Genomic DNA, 8,893 nt, shown 5'->3' with positions numbered 1-8,893 from the left:
CCCGATCACTCTATATGACTCAACCATTTAGGAATTAAAACAATATGAGATATAGCACAACCAGTGGAGGAAGGTGACTCAATTCCTCAGAAAAGAGGATCTGTGAAGCAGAGGAGGCCAATAGAAACACACTGAGATTTTCCAACATTGTGGATTGCTCACAGCAGCTGAATAAGACAATGTTTCATTCAGTTAAACACCGTGCTTCTTAGACACAACATTGGTTTCACGAACTAAAGCCTTTTTCCCAGTAGACAGGGGTATCTCACCAAGAAAACTAAGCTTCAGGTCCACCATACCAAACATACATGCTTTTACCATCTGTCTGTTGACTGATTTTTGGCAAGTGGGCCTGCAGTGCAAAATCAGACACTACCCCTCATTGTTTTTTCCCCAATCAAATCTACCTTAAGCACACGTTATTCATTCATTAAATATTTCTGAGATTAGATATAAAGCAAGGGCACCAAGTGTCATTGATTTGTGGCACTGAAATAGCTCCTCTTGAAGAACAATTTATTAAATGTGAGTGAGCGAATGTAAGAAAACACGAATTTCCAAACTATAGTTCAAAACTGACAGTACACTAAGATACATAAACTACAACCACTCAAACTGGTAGACCACAAAAACTGTCACAGTCAGATACATTGTACTTAAAGATATTTAAACATATAAGAGACAGGAGAAAATCAAGATGCAGATGTAAACTGCCCATCCTTCAACTGTTACACACAACTCTTACTCTTAGTCCCAAAAAAACGTGTAGTTGTCACATTTGATATGAATCTTGACGATTATATGTAGGTTTAAGATACGTTTTGAAACAAATGAAATAAATACCATAATGTATTGTTTTGTAACAAAATTAATTCAGGTGATAACTGACTTTTGAACAGTAATGTATCTGTTTATGGAAAGCTCTACCTGTTCTGCCATTCACCAAGTCCAAATTGCTGCCCATTCCCTTGCTTACTTTTCCCTGTGCCCTTTTAAGAGTTCAATAAATGTTGTGTGAAAAACATAATAGTGGCTTTGTCTTGGTTGAACTTGTGGATTCACTATGGCAGCAAATTAAAAGCCATAGAAGAAAGATGTTCTGCAGGAAGCACCCCCATGAGCTAAAAAAAATGTGAGAGGTTGAAATTTAAAGAGCTGAACTTGCACATTCAGAAGGTTTGTAATATATGCAAAGCATTTATGCTGTATAGAGGGTCAGACCTTTCCATAAGCAAAGTGCTGGACAGATGAAAAAGAAAAGACAATAAAGGGACTCCCTATAAAAATTAGTTTTGCAGGCAGATATATTCATAGACACAAAAGAGAATTCATAAGCAGAGTAATAATGGGTGTCAGAGGGTAAAATTGGATTCTACCAGTCTATCTTAATCCAAACTTGTCTTGTAAAATAATTCCCAGTTTATCCAAACACAGTGAAATACGGGGCTGAAGAAATAACAAAAACACTGATATAATAACTAATAATTTAACTTGCTATAATTCTTTATAAAGTACAGTCCATACCTGCTGCTGTGGATGTGATGTCACAGCACATTGGACTTTTATGTCTTTTCACAAGCTATGTATTCATTTATTCATTCATTCATATTCCATATATATTCTATATGTGCGGACAGGAACACACCCTAGAAAGTGCCCTAGTCCATCTCATTTTTTTTATTGGATACACATGTGCAAAATCACTACAAAAAAATTATTCTGGAGGCAGCACTGCCTTTGAGGAAGGAGGAGTGTAACTGGTTACCAGCCAACAGGCGTGGATGAACGTGATTGGTTCAAATGCATTGAGTGGACACTTTCAAATACCACACCATAAACCAGTAAAGCTCCACAAAACCATCATGGTTTGCCTGCTCTGACTGACAGAAATGACTTTGGAAGAATGTGCAATATACTGTACACTTATTTCTGATTCATAATTTGTTAGAAGTGCTGCAAATATCTCAGTATTTTCATTTACATTAGGATAAAGTAACTCTGTGCCTCTGAGGAAGCTGCAGAATGTTATAATGCTCTACTGCCTCTGTAGTGAGGCAGTTCAAATGTGTTAAGACAACAGTGCTGATGATGTAGGCAGTAATGATTAAAAACCAAGATCCTTGAGTTGTGAAAATTGCACTCTTGCAACTTGCATACGCAGAGGTTCATACAAATGTTCCTTCTCCCTCTACTGCAGCACGAAATACTCATGTTCATCTGTCTCCACTTGTGAAAACAATGAAATCTGACCATGTCTTAGTATAATAGGCATAAGCAACAGCTATTGCTGAGAGAGGGGGGGGGTAGAGAGAGAGAGAGAGAGAGAGAGAGAGAGAGAGAGAGAGAGATTGATTTCAGTATGAAAAAACACTCCTGGTCATTTTCTACCCCAAGACCCAAAAATGTAATATTCAGTAGGCTCCAAAGTAAAAATCTCCACAGTACTTTAACTTAAAATTTCCCCCTAAGTGTGACTAATGCTCAGTAATATCTATCATTTGCTAACAGCTGACTGAAACTGTGCAAATCAAAATCTTATATCGAAATAAAAAGATTAAAAAATTTGACCGAAAGACTAATTTTGAGATTGAGGCAATTGGAGATTTTTTCATTAAAATTACATTCTGCCTTTAAATATTTATGCTCTAATTAAACTGGGCAAAATTAATTCCATATATATCGCCTGACAGCAAATGGTCCATAAACACAAAAAAATTTTGCCAAGTAAATCACTGAAGCCTTTAATATTTAAAAAATATATGTGTGTGTGTGTGCACTTTTGGGTGCCGTCTACTGAGGAGAAAAAAGGCTGCCACATGTTGCTTGAGCTATGCCCTTGCACTTAAAGTTTAACCCTAAATCACGGATCAAATCTACAAAGACTTTCGAGGCATCACACTCAAAAGCTGTAGCTCATCTCCAGTTTGAATGGTTTAATTGCACTGGGTACACATGACACACTGTGTCTCCTCGAGTTACTTATTTGCATAAACAACACATCTCTGAGGGAATGCAAATGAACACCAATCAAGGGCCAATCATTTTCACAGCAGTTTAAGCATTTTCATTTTAATTGAACCACTGCAAGTTTCTGCCAATAAAGTGCCATATCAAGATGCAGCAGATAATTGGATCACACGGTTGAACATAGGATGATATCAATATTTCCCAAATTTGATTTTCTTTTACTGTGATCTCCTAAGGCAGAATTGGTGTGTGGTGTACTGTCATGAAACAAAGGACACAATTATCACCCAATAATCATCTAAACACAGAGCTGCTGCCTGCATGCTGCAGAACCAACTATTAGAGAACTCAGTTAAAACCTGACAAGTTTGGCCAGGTTTAGATTTAGCTTAAAATTCCATTAAAACAGTACTGTTCATAAGTCAGATATCACCTTACATTTATTTTATTTTCAATCAAAACTGCCATTGGTGAAAACTATTAATTTTTCATAGGAAGGAATGATCGGATAATCCACTTGAATAAAAAAAAAGGAAAGTCAAAAAGAAAAAAGTAAAAGAACAAGTGTTTCCAAAACTGGAATTTCAAGATATTATGAAAATGGGACACGTAACAAGTCATCATCAGATAAACAGCACTTAAAGTTTTCTTATTTGAGAGACAGTAGAAAATGAAGCTCTATTCTTGCTTCAAATTGATGTTTTTTTCCTCCATCTTCCCTGTGCTATTAGTCCAAAAGGAAGTCTAACTTTCAAGAAACTTTTATTGAGAAAAGCAAAAAAAAAAATGCTATTTTTCTCATAGTAACAGACTGGCTCCAGAGCCCAGACCTTAAAATATATGTGTTTAGAATTGCTCGCAACTAAAATTGCAAACGACTCAGCTTTGGGGGTGTAAAAAAATAAATTAATAAACTTATGGAAGCTTGCTAGTTGGCTATTTTACATGTTATATAGACTGTTTAATGATATGATGGACCTGGAGGTTGTGGGTTCGATTCCCACTCCGGGTGACCATCTGTGAGGAGTTGGTGTGTTCTCCCTGTGTCAGCGTGGGTTTCCTCCGGGTGCTCCGGTTTCCTCCCACAGTCCAAAAACACACGTTGGTAGGTGGACTGGCGACTCAAAGGTGTCTGTAGGTGTGAGTGTGTGAGTGAATGTGTGAGTGTGTGAGTGTGTGTGTTGCCCTGTGAAGGACTGGCGCCCCCTCAAGGGTGTAATCCTGCCTTGCGCCCAATGATTCCAGGTAGGCTCTGGACCCACCGCGACCCTGAACTGGATAAGCGCTTACATATAATGAATGAGATGAAGATAAGATGTAAAATATCCTATGCCAGTCCATTAGAGCTTCACATAGGGCCCACCCCACAGTCTTCCTACTGACAGTCACATAATTTCTATTGTTCCAATCCTACAGCTACTCCCTCAGTTTGCTGTTGCCATTTATGATCCGATCAGCAACCAGCTACCCTTAATATCTACGGTTACTCACTGAGCCTATCAGATGAGTACCCAAACCACCCACTGCATCGCTAGCTCTTCACAGGGGTCATCAGGTAGGCACCTCCCCTCATCAGTCTTTCACTGAACTAAGCCCACGACATCTCCAGAAGGCTCAATAGTAAAGTCTGGCGTCCCAGACCCACCACCCTCCAAGCCAGCTTTACAGCCCTACCTTACCCTTTACCATCAACAACCGTAAATCCACACTTCCCTGGTGACTAAGGTACCTAGCTCCACTGGCACCGTTAATGCATGCGCAGTGCCACCAGTTCCATGTGATCTTTATGTGCTAAATCACCAACCAGCCTCTGATGCCGAACTGCACAAGCAGGGATCTCCACCGGTCTAACATGTGCCTGCCACCCACGTTCCCTCACCTCAACCGCCAAGTCCGCATATTTCAGCTTCTTCCTTTCGAATGCTTCATCTACTGCATATTCAAAAGGAACTGATAACTCTGTGAAATAAACTATCTGTTTACTTTGAGAGTATAGCACTATATCTTGCCTCAGTGTAGTTAATGCAACACACTCTGGGACCTGCAGTTTTTTTACCTAAGTCCTCGAGCAATTTCCTCCAAGCAAAAACTTAATACAACTTGCCTCCATCGTCCACAATTCTTGCCAAGTGATCTTCCGCTTCTCTAGATTCTTCATGTTTGTATTATTTGTACTTAATAACAGATTTGAATCGAAACAGGGAGGTCTCTGATTTCTTTCTTTTGATTGCAAATACCACTGCAGAAAGTGTTGTCTAAAAGTGGGTGGATTAGTGCTTCATTAGATACAAACACTCATCCAAACAGGATATGTATAAGCTTATGTTAATTTGATGAGTTTAAATTGTGAACAGACACCAGGCTGTAAAGCAATTCGTGTTTGTCATTAATCCAATATCTGCAAATCTGCTCCTCATCCAATTTTCCATTTGAACTGTTTTAAACTTGCAGAACCAAACTGCAGACAATAGATTGAGTCATTGTGGTTTAAGTAAGATGGATTTTCTACTTTAAACGCATTTAACTCTCAATTAGCTCAGTTTGACTGGATATTCTCTCTCAGATAAACTGTCACTGTGGTGGTACCCTCAAGGTACCATTCACTATGTTTAGCCACTCTTCTTGAGTAAGTGAAGTGTGCTGCTGCCCTCGTCTGTTTGCCATTGTTTGCAGAAACAGATCAGAATTTCCAGGTGGTGCAAACAGTTTACTGTATGAAAAGAAATATTCCTATATATGACTAAGTCCGTAAGGGCTATTTAACTTGTTTGTGTCCTGGGGGATATTGAAATTGGTTGCAAACGGCTTAATGTAGACTAGCCAGTAATTAGACAAAAAGAGGGACAACATCAATCATTTGTGATAGGTTTAAACCCCCAAAGCATAATTTTCCTACATTAGTCTGGCTTGCATTTCTTCTGTGAAATGGAAATGTTTTCAGCAGCGTTGTGATCATTATCAGCATTGCTCAAATCAGACTAGGGCTGTCATAGAAAAGGCCTGCAGAAAATTCCGAATATAAAACTGCGAGTTTTGGGTCTTTGTTCTTGTCGATTTCTCTTCTGGCGGATATTAAATGGACGCTGCTCTTTGCAGTTGTTAATGTGCCCTTTCTACTTAAAACGTATTTACAAATCAAAGTGAAAGATTATTTTTTGTGAACGGTTGGACAGCGCCATCTCGCGAGCGTACCAAAAAATGCAGTGAAATTTTTAAAAACAATATACGGATATACAGGAAGACATTTGGCTTTTGTTATAATTCTCCCTCTCTTCATGAAAAACATCTCCTTTGTTCCGATTTATACGGCTGCATGCATTGCTTTAAGAAAAATAAAAGATAATATTTTGGTCCCTCCGCCTTACTGATGTGAATCACTGTTGTAATGGAAAGCTGGCCTGCGGGCATGATTAGTGTATTAATCAACTGATGGAATAACTGATTGTATATTTGATACTGGTCATTCAAATTTCGAACAAAACTGTGCACGCTTCCATGAACGCATTTTGTTGTTTTGTGCAAAAACGTCTTCCGATATTTTTTCCTTCTGGGAGCGTTGATCACAGTTAGAACTACTCCGTTTTTCCACGAGAGGGCTCCCTTGTTCACGGGATGAACAGAGGACAGGTTGCCAAGTCATCTACAAAACTGTGGAATGTTGATTAAATTAATTAAGGAGATTGAGAAACAATTCCACTTTGCATACTGAGCTATTAAATTGTCGAACGTGCGCAACAATTCAGATAGGTAAACAAAAGTCAGAATATTAAGCTGTGTATCTTTTTGCTCACACCATTTTGTTTCTCGTGACCTGGCAACCCAGTGTGGAACACGCGATGACGTCACTACTTCTCTCTTTATACCAGAGAAGAGACACGTGCTTTTGGCTCATGAACTGCGTATATTGAGCGAGCAAACGCTATAATAAAAATAAACCAGTTAACGGCAGGTAATTTATGTAAGTCAATTTGGTTTTACACTCGTTAGTGCATCGCGTTTTCTTGAACAGGTCCAGGCGCGTGCAGACTGACCAATTAAATGTTTACCGAGAAGGTTATCTACCAATAACGGTAGCCCTACAGTCAGACCGTCCAATCAGAAGATTTTAGGGTACTTCACCACGCCCCCTTCTCACTCAAGCGAACCAATCCGAGAAGGGGGGTAGGGCGGGACTAGTTTGTGAACGAAACGCTTCTCGAAATTCTATGTCAGCTCTAGAACAGGGGTGCCCAACTCCAGTCCTGGAGGGCCGGTATCCAGCAAAGGTTGGTGATTGCTCTGCTAAAACACACCCCTTAAACCTGGCAATTAACAGATGAGTTGACTCAGGTGTGTGTGAGCAGAAGTATAACCAAAAATTGCTGGATACCGGCCCTCCAGCACTGGAGTTGGGCACCCCTGCTCTAGAAAAACAAAATCCCGGACGTTTGTGGAATTCCGCCCGGGCATTTTTTTTAGGTCTAAAAAAGAGGACATGTCCGGGTAAAAGAGGACGTCTGGTCACCCTAATTAAGTTAACTAACGGTGTTTAGAAAATCTTGTACAAAAAGACTGAATAAATGCCATTTGAAATGTAGTTGCTCTCTGGAAGTGTGTTAGCCTTCACTCTCCCAGCTTGCTAGCATTGTCAGCTGAGACCTGACTAGTGGGTGGAATTGGCAATAATGGATTCGTGGGGAAAAATCCACATACCGCAACATCTGCTAACTTTCGTGCCGTGCCAAACTATCAGATCTAGATATTTGAGTCTGTACTTCAGAAACCTGAATGAGATTTGATAACACAAAGATGATGATTCATCTGTATAAAACAATTTTGCTCAGCCCACATTATAAACCCAAAGTCTTTTAAAGACTGGTTTAGTTAAAATCGTGCTATGATGACTAGTTTATGCTGAGGTTGCGACCAGTGAACCTAAAAGCATGTATTACCTGAGCACAAACTTGTTCCATTACTGGGCGTTACCACAGAGAACCATTTTTAATTTTTTCCCCCGTTTTTCTATAGGTGAAGTGCATATGGGAGATGCAGATGGTCAATCCCAAGGTATACAATTTACATTCATGTAACATATGGAAAAATTATTGTATTTGCAAAATACAGTTAATTGGAATCTAAGGCTATGTCACAAGTTAAAACAGTAGATTTACTGCACGGCTAGGTGCTAATGTTAAAATATGTGCAAGGATGACTAAACAATGCTGAGGCTATGACCAATGAAACATAGCATGTATTACCTGAGCACATTGTTTTATTTATTTGTTCTTCTTTTTTTTTGGACCTATCATTTAATAAGCTGTTTTCCCCTCACTTTATTGTTGAAGGTTGCCATGTGGTTTGCACAACTACAAAAATTGTATGATCCCTCCTTAATTCAGTAATGGTATGTATTTAAGACAATGAATACCCTCGACACGCTCTTTGCTTTTAGCCAAGATGCTAATGTTGTTAAAGCCTGGCATGTTTGAGTTGGTGTATGTAATCTGACAAATGTTTTTTCAATTTCTTGTAGGTTAATACTGGAAAATATGGTTTAAGTCTGTGGATACACTGGCTGTGGGGCAATGGACTTCTTTTTCTTATATAACAGCCTTTGTTAAAGTTTGTATTAGGTCCAAGGTATCTGGTGGTTGATCATTTGAAAATGTACAAACCGTTCAGATTTTCATAAGTAATTTAGAAGTCAAAGGAGTCAATGCTGAACAGTAAATGGGTAGAAACATTTGTTTTTGTTTGTTACTGGAGATGCATGTATAAATTAGGACTTGTTTGGTTTGAACTTCAATAGCCCCTTTCACACATGTGCCGTATCTATGAATGCAAACACCCATAACTTTTTGTCCAAGACATTACCTGGAAATTATCCTGCTCGCACCCTAGTACACAATCTGGGTAATGTCAGTTAGTGCAGGTGTGAATGAAGCCA

The 8,893-nt window shown here is 39.1% G+C and overlaps 1 long non-coding RNA gene across 2 annotated transcripts; it reads left to right on the top strand.

Annotated features, from left to right (window-relative positions):
- Positions 1 to 6,837: 6,837 nt before the first annotated feature.
- Positions 6,838 to 8,877, top strand: LOC136710392 (uncharacterized). 2 transcript variants are annotated; one of them, XR_010804627.1, is made up of 4 exons: positions 6,838 to 6,916; positions 7,975 to 8,013; positions 8,292 to 8,350; positions 8,480 to 8,877. It is a non-coding gene; the product is annotated as an uncharacterized lncRNA (long non-coding RNA). The 2 variants fall into 2 exon arrangements; XR_010804626.1 differs by lacking the exon at positions 6,838 to 6,916 and having other exon boundaries at positions 7,881 to 8,013.
- Positions 8,878 to 8,893: the final 16 nt, after the last annotated feature.

This window comes from Hoplias malabaricus, chromosome 12 (assembly GCF_029633855.1).
Source record: "Hoplias malabaricus isolate fHopMal1 chromosome 12, fHopMal1.hap1, whole genome shotgun sequence".
Taxonomy (NCBI): domain Eukaryota; kingdom Metazoa; phylum Chordata; class Actinopteri; order Characiformes; family Erythrinidae; genus Hoplias; species Hoplias malabaricus.
Note: the sequence above shows the minus strand (reverse complement) of the source record. Positions and strands in the feature narration are given on the sequence as shown.